The sequence below is a fragment of the Nannospalax galili genome, unplaced genomic scaffold (assembly GCF_000622305.1).
Source record: "Nannospalax galili isolate Female #2095 unplaced genomic scaffold, S.galili_v1.0 scaffold1129, whole genome shotgun sequence".
Classification (NCBI taxonomy): domain Eukaryota; kingdom Metazoa; phylum Chordata; class Mammalia; order Rodentia; family Spalacidae; genus Nannospalax; species Nannospalax galili.
Genome location: NW_008359461.1, coordinates 568,010 through 580,379, shown reverse-complemented (window position 1 = coordinate 580,379; position 12,370 = coordinate 568,010).

Sequence of the window (12,370 nt, the reverse complement as noted above, 5' to 3'; positions counted from 1 at the left end):
AGAAAGAGCAGCGCAGATATCTACCGATGTGGATTGGCACTGGAGAGTTTCAAAACATGGAGCCACACAGCCAGTTCTCAGATTGTTATTATCTATTCTTGGAGTTGCAAAAGATGGAAATCCAACTCAGCTAAGTCAGGGGGGTGGGAGGAAGGAGGTGGCATTTATTAGAAAGATAGAGAGGGATGCTTATTTAATCAGGCCTGGGAAGGCAGAGCAGGGTTGTTTGTGGGGCTCTCCCTCAGGAGCCAGGCCTCTAGAAAGCTGTCTGTGGAGTTCTTACCTGTGTGCTCCCTGGAAGGCAGAGCAGGGTTGTTTGTGGGGCTCTCCCTCAGGAGCCAGGCCTCTAGGAAGCTGTGGAGTTCTTACCTGTGTGCTCCCTGATGGCTGGTTGTCCACACAGGTTGCTTTTCCAGACAGCTGGATCAGGACACCCAAAGCTCCCTGTGGCCACCCTTCACCAACAAAGAAAAAGGCACAGCTCGCCTTCCTCCTCCCAAATTTCAGTTTCAAATAATCCCAGGGAAGGAATCTGATTGGTCTACCTGACTCAGGTGCTCATATCTAGGCCAGTCAGATTCCAGGGAGACACCGCCATCCCAGAAGGTTTGCCTACACATTAGAATCAGAACTAGCACATGACAGAAACCATAGTAGTTATCCAGAGAGAAATCAACCTAAAGAATTTTTAATTATGTATACATTCATGGTTGAGTAACTGAAAAGGTGAAAACACCTGCAGATCAGAATTAACAGCTGCCTGAAACAGGAACAGAGGCAAGAGGCTACACCAGTTAATGCTCAGAAGTTCAGGGGAGGAAACCAGACTTCTAAGGAGAATATGCCAGCTGGTGTCAGAGGTGATACTGAGAAGTTGGTTCAGTAGGAGTGAGGAAAACTGTCCTGGATGCCAGCTGCTGCCATAGGCAAGCATTGCTGCAGCTGGGTAAACAAAACGTGGTACATCCACACGATGGATCACTATGCGCCAGCAAAAAGGAAAAGATGATAACATATGCCAATACAGGGACTAGCCTCAAATACATGTTGCTAAGTGAAGAGCCAGACACAAGCGCACTGAGATTGTGCAATAATAGTGGTTTCACCCCTGGGGTCTGTGAGCTTCCCACCATGGGTTCTTGGCCAGATTTATAGCACCAGGCATGCATTTCTTCCCACGGAGCAGGCCTTAAATCCAATCAGAGAGCAGTTGGTTACTCCCATAACATTCATGCCACTATTGCACCTGTGGGCATATTTTCCCATACCAATTATTATTATTATTATTATTATTATTATTATTATTATTATTTCAGATCACAGGGTTCACAGCTGGATAAAACTGTCAATGAATTTTCTCCCCCTAGCATAGTGCCTTCCAGTACTATGAGAGCTAGCCAACAGGGAGGAAGCTTCCTGGTCAGTAACAATTTGATTTTGTCATGTCCTGTGACCAACATCTCTTCAGCAATAGGGTTTTATTATCAAGTTCCAGTGGACAACCAAGAGCTATCACAATAGTCTGTATTGCATTGGGGTCTCTGGAACACTCCTGACCAAGAACTAGAGGGGTGGCATCCCACACCTGTCACTGGTCTTTTTTTTTGGCAACCTGTGGCTTCTAGGATGAGCATAATCCCCCTGTGTAGGGTAATTCCACATAAAATAGTGGTTTTCCATGGCTTTTCCAAATATCCTTAATGTTCGTTATTCCCCACAACCTCCTCCTCTACCCTTGTTCTCATGGCATAGGCATGACTGCTAACAGACCAGGTGAGAAGCTGGTTGGCTTAAGCATTCTTCTTGCCCTCTCTGTGCAGCCTTCCTCTCACCTGGGAATCGGGCGGGACCCCTCTTCAATGAAGGTCTTATTACTCACCATCAACCAAGATTGCTCACACTACCACAGCATTGTGCCTCGAAGACAGGTGGGTTGATAGTCTATATAAAGCAAGTAATAAAAAAGAAATATCTCAAAAGGAAGCTTCCATGTCACCCAAGAAAGAGAGGGCAAGACCTCCCCAGGGGCTTCGCTCTGCTGGCTCAGGTCAGCAGATCACACCCAGTGCCAGGCTGCCTCTGCTTCCACCCTCCTGTGGCCTCCAAGGGAGGGGTGATGCCCATGGGATGAAGAGCGCTCCCAGACACTCTTCTTGTTCAGCTTACTGGCCTGGCCATTCTGTTTGATATCCCACAGTCCTGCCTGTCCATCTCTCCTCAGTCCATATAGCAGGGAGGGCATGGGGACTTTGGGTCACTCTGGAATGAGGTCTGGGCCTGGCATGCTTTGCCCTCAGTTCTGGGTCTCCATATAGCCTGAGACTGGGAGGGAAGAATGGGTTAAGAGACCACAGCTGTGAGCCCCTCCTCTGCCTTTACCTGGAAAGTGGTCACTGGGTTGCTTAGGAAAATGACTCATTAATTCCTATTTCGCACTTGTTCCCTTTGTGTGTGTGTGTGTGTGTGTGTGTGTGTGTGTGTGTGTTGTGAATGCATCTGTGTACATGTGTATGTGGGTGTTTGGACTCTTGGCCTTATTCTCTTGTGACAGTGTCTCTCACTGAAGCTGAGCCTGGCCTTTTTCAGTTTGGCTGGCTGCCCCAGAAATCCCCAGCAATCCTCCTGTCTCAGTCCTCCCTGATGCTGGGGTTACAGGTGCATGCAGCCACACCTGGATCTTTACGTGGAGCTAGGGATCTGAACTCAGGCCCTCATGCTTGTGTAGCAAGTGCTGTTACCTGCTGAACCACCTCCCCAGCCTCTTGTTCCTTTTCTATGTGTAAAAAATAAGGCAATATTTGAGCATATTAGCAAACGGGGTGCACTACCTTCAAGCATTCTGGCTTGACCGACTCGGGTATTTCCTGCCAGGTAGACATCTAGCTGCACCAGTGCACTGAACACACTCAGGTGAGCCTGGTTGCTAAGCAGACCAGTCAGTGCTTTTCCTGTCTTCACATGCACTTTCACGACTAGGAGGCTCTCTCTAAAATGCAGGTTCTGATCCAGGAGGTTGGGGACACCCTCAGTTCTAATAAGCTCTCTGTGGTGATGTTCTTGCAGCTGGTCTGTGAATTGCATGTACCTAGACTATCTCTGCCCAAGCTGGGCAACTTCTGCTGTGTCTTCTGGTACAGGTATCGCCAGGGGAAGGGGTGGTTCCCAGCAGCAGTCCCCCTGAATCATTTCACTCTTCACTCATGCTGAAGGACTCTTGGCTTCTCCTTTTGGTTTGGGCTCCTGGTCATGCAAAGGCAGTGGCTGTCCCTTCCCTGTCCACAAACAGAACTGGTGAGCTGCTGATTAAGCAGGAAGGGTCCTGCTCCAGCTGAGATCAGCCATTCACAGAGGACGCCAGCTGTCGGGAGAGGACAAGCACCATATGTCTCCTGCTCAGCACCCCTGAGGCCCTACCTGCAGGGGTGGGGTGGACAGATCCTGGCATACAGCCAGCAACAGATAAGCTAGAGATGCCGTCAACAGCAGAAGCAGCCAGCCCTGAACTGCATGTGCTCAAGACCACTAGGTACTGGGATTCCAGAGGTGACAGAGCCCACCCCTGCAGGGCAGCGGGGAGAGTAAGGGATGTGCAGCCCACAGCAGAGTGAAAAGGAGGCCCAGATACAGAGAGAAGCTGCTGGGGAGGAGGGAGAGCTTATGAGACAGCGGGGTTGGGAAGGAGAAGCTCCACTGGGGGAGGCGGCAGCAGAGCTATGTCAAAGGACAGGTGAAAGGTGGGGGGGTACAGGTGAGCAGAGCAAGGATGGAGTCTGTGGGGGGAAATGGGCAGAAGTCAAGAGCACACGGCACGGTGGACAGGCTGTCCTGGAGCCTCCTCATCTACCTGCTCCAAGATCCCAGTAGATGGCTGAAACATCACAGAGGACCAAATCCTATATATCTTTCGCTTTTTTGCCTATACCAATGACCAAGTTTAATGTATATATCAGTCAAGGTAAGAGATAAACAACATTAGCTAGTAAGACAGAACAAGTGCACCAGTGTACTGTAAACACATTGTTGGCATCGACGCTCTTGAGCTTTGTTTTATTATCTCTTTAGGGCCTTTATTCTATTTTGTTTGAGAAAGTATTTTCCTTTTCAGCCCAGACTGACAGCAACCTGCCTGGGTTTATGCTATGATTGTGGGCATGGACTACCTCCCTGGCTGGAGGCCATTATTAATTAAAATCAGGGTTATTAGTACACTAGAGTACAATCACTGTCACATTGTCATATTGCGTGCTTGATCTGATAATTGAGATGGCTACTAAGGGGTCATGACTGCCCGTCAGGCATTTACTGTGTGCTGCAGGCTTTGCAAAGTGACAAGCAAATACTCCTAGATGGCAATCGATTTATGCACAAAGAGTACAAATCACATATTCCTCTGGGTCTTGTCTTTGGGTAACTGTGGGTACCTGCTGAGTCAGGACCTGGCCTTCCCCTAAGCACAGCAGGGCTTGCTGACAACGGGAGGCCTAGCCCTTCTCCACTGGCACACCTTACTCCAGCATCCCTCCGGCTCCCTGCCTGACCTCCCTGTCTCCAAGTTCTGAGGCTTCAGCCTGGACCAGTTGCTGTGGCTAGAGGCATTGGCTTACAACTATTAGGAAAACCGCCCTAAAGCTTTGAAGAAGGATAAGGGGACATTTTAACATCCTTTTCAATATTGTGCCAAATGTTTAACTGTCTTGCCCAAGGATAATCAGTCTTTTAGAGAAATTGTTCTGGTTTGTTTCTCCACTTCTGTGACAAAATACTCTGACCAATACCAACTTGGGGAGGAAAGGGTTTATTCAGCTTACATCTCCTGGGTCACAGTTCATCAGGGAGTCCAAGGTAGGAACTCAGGGCAGGAACCTGGAGGCAGGAGCTGCCACAGGCCACAGAGGAATGCTGCTTACTAGCTTGCTCCCTTGGCCCCTGTTCAACCTGCTTTATTATACAACACAGGACCACCTGCCCAGGGGTGGCATCACCTTCAGTGGGTTGGGCCCTCCCACATCACTCAGTAATCAAGAGGATAACCCACAGATAGGGCCGCAGGCCAGTCCAATGGAGGCAATTTCCCAATTGAGACTCCCTCAACCCAGGTGTGTCAAGTTGACACTAAAGCTATCCAGCACAGAAATGTGCCATTGTTTGACTAGCTAATTATTATCAGTCAGGGCTCAGAGTGTGAAATTATGTTAGCCTGTAGAAGCAAATGATCCCTGTCTAGCAAAAGAGATAACCTCAAAGGTTGAGTTTAAGGATTTGTCTCTAACCTGTGTATCTAGTATCGTTTTCTTTAACAGGACTATTTAGACCTCAATGCCTCAGATGTGCTTTGAGCCTGTCTTTTTGTTTGTTTGTTTCCTATGAGTAAGTCCAATAAAGTTTTTGATACATGTGCATTCTATATTTGAAAAAAAATTGTGTTTTTAATTTCTGAACATTATACATGATAAGTTAAAAACTAGGGGTTCTAAGCATCATGAAAGATAAAAACCGAATTCTGTTGCTCAATAGTGTTAGTTAGCTAGTCTACTTTTGACAAAGCACCAGATACCTGAGAGGAAAATCCATAAGGACTAATTCAGTTCCCTAACAGGAAAGGCTGGGTGTATTCCTGATCTGTGACTTAACCCAGAAGTCCCTGAAAACTTGTGAGCCTTGGTCTGACACTCACACTGAAGAAATATCCACAAAGTATGAATGTAACCTTAAAAAGGAAAGAAACTCAGTGTCCTCATGTACATTTAGAATTAGGTCTGACATTGGCATCCCAAATTGTCTAACCAGGACATACCTAGTATATATGTGTGAAGATATGTAACAGACCCTCCCTCCCTCCCTCCTACCCTCCCTCCCTTCCTTACACATTTCCTTATTATTTTTGTTTTTACTTTGCTGCAGAGTCTAGCCACGTAGCCCAGTCTGGCCTCAAATTCTTGATCCTCCTACCTGTACTTCCCAAGAGCTGAGGTAGCAGGTGTGTACACCATGCCTGATGGGATCTCCTTTCATATAAGAATCTCTCAGCTAAAAAGGAAAAACTTGGAAGAGTGCTGTGGAGCTGTAGGCCAGGACACATGATATGCCCATCAAATCTATGAGGGAGGAAAGGAAAGGAAAACCTCAGAGGTCAGAAGACTCCACTTGGCACTAGTGCCTTGAGGCAGACCAGGGCATGCATCTGTGGGTTGACTGGGTGGCTCCCCCAGTTTAGGAGAGCTCAGCTGGGTGACTGCCTGCCTCTTACTGTGACAGCTGTAGCGACTCTGACCCTTCCAGCAGCTCTGTGGTCCTCTGGAGCTGCTCTGTTCCATGCTGTGTTCAATTGTGGTCTCAGACTGCAGGGAGCAGTCACCGATACAGCAGAGCCAAGGAGAAGCCTCTTACACATTACTACTTCCGATCTGTATACTGTACAACACTCTCCTCCAAGCAAAGCAGCTACCATCTTCATCAGATTAGATGTGCACGCTTGCAAAAGTACTTCAGGGCTGGCCTGTTGACATTCCTTCACAGAAGGAGTGACTGGAGAGGGTCATCGGACCTTTACCTGAGGTTCCAGCCACCCCTCCCAACCATCTGCATGCATTTCTGCCCTAATTGCACAGGCCTTAGGGTCTGGGGAGGTGCTAGAGAATATAAGCTGGGGAAGACAAAATGTGGGGACTCTATCTACATAGTTATGCGGAAGCCATCATTGTAAGCTGGGTGCAGACTTTACACCACAGCTGACTTAGGGTTACCCACACTCCTGCCTCATCCATGCTTTATAAGTAAGCCTAAATAAAGTTATTGGTTCCCCAGGGTGGACTCTGGTTTGTCATTGTGACCTTAGAAGGAAGGGAGTAGACACTGTTTATGTCTCCCCAGGGCAGGAATTTTCACAACACTGTATTGACCAAAGGAAGTTACACAGCCAAGGTCGAGGTCAAGTGGAAGGCCTTCTGTCTATCATTGGGCCAAGGCAAGGGTTTGGACGCACAGAGTGGTAAAGCATTGAGGCCAACCATTCATGTGACCAAAAGGGCCCCCTCCGCAGTGCTAAGGGCCTCTGAAGCGCCCGCTGCTGCTCCACTTCCTAGTCTCTAGACAACCTCGGTATCTATCCTCCAGGGATCTGGGCTCACAGACCTGAGGCAAAGACACTGGCCTGCCAAAAAGCATAGGCTTCCCCTCACCTGTGTCTTTTCCCCCTTCCCTGCTCTGGTGAGTGCTTTAATACTTTCAGGCCCATTTATAACAGCTCATAAAAATGGTTCTCATTCCACCTTATTGTGTAGTGGAGGCGGCAGGTCAAATCAGCTGAATTGCTGTGTTGACACAACATGTCAGTGGATATTAATGGAGGCCCCATATTTACTATGATGATGTCCCACAATTTTCACCACAGCCACTGTGCTCCCTTGCAGGATGGAGAAGAGTTCTAATAACTAAACTGTGGACCATCATTTAGGGCCTCAGAACACAGATAAGCAGAAATCAAAGAACCACAGTTACAAATCTATTTGTGTGTGAGATACATTTTTGTGTTTTATACACATATGAGGCAGAGCGAGTGTTGCTGAACAGGGATGGTTCACTTGGGAGAAGCTAGTATCTTGAGAACAACATGGCTTCCATGGAAGGTTTTGTAGTGGCCAGAATGCAGAGGGAGTCAACTGGGTATGTAGCTCAGTTAGTAGAGTGCCTGCCTAGCATATCTGAACCCCTGGTTTTGATCCCCAGAATAGGAAGATCAGAAGATCATGGTCATTCTTGACTACATAGTGAGTTTAAGATCAGTCTGGGATAATGAGACTCTGTTTCCAAATAAAATAAAACAAATGCAGAACAGCAACAACATAAACATGGAGACAGAATTCAGGGAGTTAGAAAGTATGTAGCCTAGACTAGACACTGTTTCATATACAATTTGCTACACAGTGGAAAAGGATCACAGGGGTGTATATGTGCGCTAAAAGGGTATACAGAGCTAAGTAGGAGACACACCCTGCTTTGGCACATATGACTATGGGCCCCAGCAGAGATCATGCAGATGGACATCAGTAGAATCTGCAGTTATGGCCACCCGTCCCCTTTGCACTGTCTCTGAGGGCTTTGATACCAGGGTGGACAGGGCTTACAGCAGCTAGCAGGAAGCCCACCTCAAGAAGATGCATGCCTAGCATTCTACAGTTCATATGGCAGGAGAGGATGGTGCCAGGCCACCTTGAGGTCCAGGAAGACCCAGCCAGACAGCCAGTTCCTTCTCCAAGCAAACTGTTGGATCTTGAAGTTCCTCTCCACAGGGGAACTGTAGCCAGCCCAATGCTTTGAGTCAATTCTGCTTAGGATTCTGCTTAAGTAGATGTCTCAGGAGGTATCCATGCCATGATGGTGAGGTGGGTACTCAAACCATTTATTTCGACTGATAAATAAAACTTGTCTGTATGTCTATCCCATACCAAAGACACAGTGTATGCCATCACACATGGTCTCCTCAGTGACTCACAACTTTGGGACAGGTGCTGTCACTGTTCCCATCCACCCCACATTCAAGGAACTAGGGGCCCTTGTCAAATCTCTTTGATCTTCTAAGGAGTTTTAAGGCTTTCTCTACATTCTAACTCTCTCAGATCACACCCAGTCTTCGTTCAGCAAGACCCAAGAACTCAGCTCCAACCTGGCAGGGCAGTAGGATAGCTGGAGATGGATGGCAGCTAAGTTTGCAGCAGCATGACAAAGGACACTCAAAGGAGCCTAGGGAGGCTGAAAAGCATGTGAGGGTTAACTATACTTTAACCATGCAAGGTTAAACTATAGTTATCTAGATCTCCAAAGGATGCATGGTTGGGAAAGAGGGACACAGGGTCCTGAGCTGTATACACTGAGTCCCAAGTATATGAAATGTCATGAACTTTACATATATTACCAGATTTTTTTTGTCATTGTCTCATTTTTAAAACAAAGGCTAGGGATGTGGTTCAGCTGATAGCCAGGTTGTTTAACATGCAGGAAGCCCTGGGCTCAATTCCTAGCACTGCATAAACCAGGTGTGATGGTACAAGATTGTAATCCCAGCACTCTGGAGGTAGACAGGGAGATCAGAAGTTCAAGGTCACTCCAGGTTACATGAGGGTTACTTTGGGGCCCTCCCCTTGGGTGCCTTGTCTCATTGTGAACAATTTGATGTGTGCTTCCAGATCTTTCCATACAGTCATATTCATGAAATAGCAGACAGCATATCTGTGCCTACTAGGTGATAGGTACTATTCTGAGTTTACACACAGACACTTTTTCTTGAACAAACTCCACCTAGTTTTCAAACTTACTTTTTGCTTGATATGTATTTAGAAATCTAATGAGTACTTATAAATCTGCCTCCTTTTCTAAAAATTCATTCTACCTTTTAAACAGTAGTGCACACACCTGGTAAGAACTCCAGTGAGAAGACTGAGGAACAGAAGGTAAAGTTCCCGTCTTGCACTTAAGTAACCAGTAGATACCTCGTTCATGTGTGGATAGATAGATAGATAGATAGATAGATAGATAGATAGATAGATACTGAAAAATTAGTTTTGAGCTAGTAATGGTGGTACATGCCTTTAGTCCCAACACTCAGGAGGCAGAGGCATGTGGATCTCTGCGATGTTCCAGGCCAGACTGGTCTATATGGCGAGTTTCAAGTCAGCTGGGATTACAGGGAGACTGACTCAAAACAAACAATAGAAAAAGTTTTGCCATCCACTTTCTCACATCATAAAACTTAGACACCTTATTACAAACAATATCCACCACAGTTTCTAACTGCTGCATATGAATCTGCTGAACAAATGTGGCATTCTTCAATCTGTCCCTTTCTGATAGGTGTCATTCATACTCTTAGTGGGTTTATTTTCTACTTTTAGTGACAACAAAGGGCACAGTGAACACCCTGAGGCCTACCTCTTTCCCTATGGGGGGTGTTATATTGGGGATGGCTCAGTGGCCTTGGATGAGAGATTAACTCTTGTGCTGTTTTCAGTCACTCATCTCCCAAACTTTAGTAGGGACATGCTTCATAGAATAAAGACTGTATTTCCCAGCACCCTGTATTTGGGTATGGCCATGTGATTAAATTCTAGTCAAGAGGATTTAGCAACTCTGAGATTGGGACCTTAAAGGGAAGGAGTATATCTGGGCATGGTGGCACATTGCCTGTGACCTTGGTACTCTGGAGGCTGAGGCAGGAGGGTTCCACGCTCAAGGCCTGTCTGAGTTCAAGGCCTATCAGATGAGAGCTTGTCTCAAAAAAATAAAACAAACAACACAACCAACCAAAAGAAAAAAAGAAAAAAAAAAGAAAAATTAAAATGGGGGAATGTGGATGTGAGGGGAGGTCTCACTGCCATGCAGAGGAGACTGGCAGTTCATGATAGCAGTAACAAAGTTTAGACCTAACACCAGGAAGTAACACCCTCCCCACCAGCCCAGTCCTAGACTGGTTAAGCCAGGCTGCTATGTTCAAGAAGATACATGCTTCCATTGGGTCTAAGCCATTGTTATTCTAGGTCTCCACTACGGTATTCAATCAAGTATCCTAGTTAAAAAGAATGTTTTCAATTTCTCTGACAACCCTAACCTGTTTCCTCGGCTCCCCCACTTTGTACAGGAGATGTTTCCCCTCATCACCATCCCTGTTATCTTAGGGGTCCTTTGTCCCTTTTCACTCCTCTGGCCTCTTCCACCTGTTTAACAGATTAAATTCTCCTCACACTAAATTCTCCAAGGAGCTATCTCACATGGGTTCTGTCTCTCATGCTAGGACCGGGGTGGGGAAATCCCTGAGTGTGTTCACATGCATCCCCCATCTGACTGTGTGTGCATCCGACCCCCCCATCTGAGTGGGTGTGCATGTGACTCCCCCATCTGAGTGTGTGTATATGTGACCTCCCCCCATCTGAGTGTGCAGGCAGTGCCAAAGCTCCTGCAGGGTAGGGTCCACTGCCTCCAGGGTTACCACAGAACCACACAGATACACTGCTACTATTGAGTTGTGAGAGATCAGCAGCTGCCAGGCCACCTTTGCTGTAGCATATCCAGCCTGTCTCTATCAACTATTCCTGTCAAGATGGAAAGCTGGGTAGTTTCTGGTTTGTCCTATAGAAATTCCCATTTCTCTCAGGAACCCAGAATCCTTCATAGCTCCCTCTGGTGCCTGTGGGAAGCACCAGATTTTCAGCCGTGTTGGGGGATGTGTGGGGGTGTGGGGTACCTGTGTCAGGACTCAGGGAAACCATGGAAAAACACCCTTCTGCACCCAGGGGCACTCTAGATTTAGCCAACTGGAGATGGAAAATTGCAACTGAGCATACATACTTTTCTTCTTGTCATTAGTTTCTAATAATATAGTTTAATATCTATTTACAAAGTGCTTTCATTGTTTTAGGTATTATGAGTAGCTCAGGGGTGACAATAGAGAGAGGCTGGGGATGTAGCTCAGTGGTAGCACACCTGCCTAGTAAGTGTATGACCCCTGGGGTCAATCCCTAACCCACCCCCCATTGGCATACTGGAGGATGTGTGTATGGTTCTTGCAAATACTATATCATTTTATATGACACTTTAGCATTCAAGGATTTGGGGAACCTTGGGAAATTCTAGAACCAGGCTCCTTGTTACTAAGGGACAAAATACTCTGTACAAAACTGATTCTACAAGAAGTTGTTGGCTAGGATAGATAAAGGCTCTTCCAGACAGTAACCCAACATACTATAGGAAAAATGAACAGCAGACCCCAATTCTATCCAAAGGAATACTGACAATGGATTGCAGTAGATGAGGAACAGCTGACCCTCCTGGAACAGGGACCTCTGGCTGACTAGATTTACCAGAAGGGCAGACAGGGGGGAATGGATGAGGGTGCTGACAACACAGTGGACAGTGACAGGGATGGCAGAGTATGGAGCCTCTAGTGGGAGAGGAAGGCTGTCTATCTGACGAGTTTGTATTCATGCTCAGATGCCGAGGAGCTCAGAAGGTGGGCGACTGTGACCAGTGATAGTCATGTATATAGAGATTAGAAATGCATGTAAAAACGTCTCAATGTCAATTGCTTTGAAATGAATTCTGTATGAAAAAAAAAAGTTGTGCTGTAAAGTATTCCTTGAGAAATGTTTATAATTCTATGAGAATGTAAATAGTTTCACAGTAATTGTTTTCCAGTTAGAATATTCTAACTTAATTGCAGCGCAGTCTCTTTAATTTCTTGTTCATTAATTTTTAACTAACTTCATAAAAGAATAAGAATAAAAAATGTGATTTATTTTAGAAAAAGTTACCTGGACTGCTGAAAAGAATGTATATTCCACAGCTGTTGGATGAAATATGCTATAAACATTTATTAAATCTA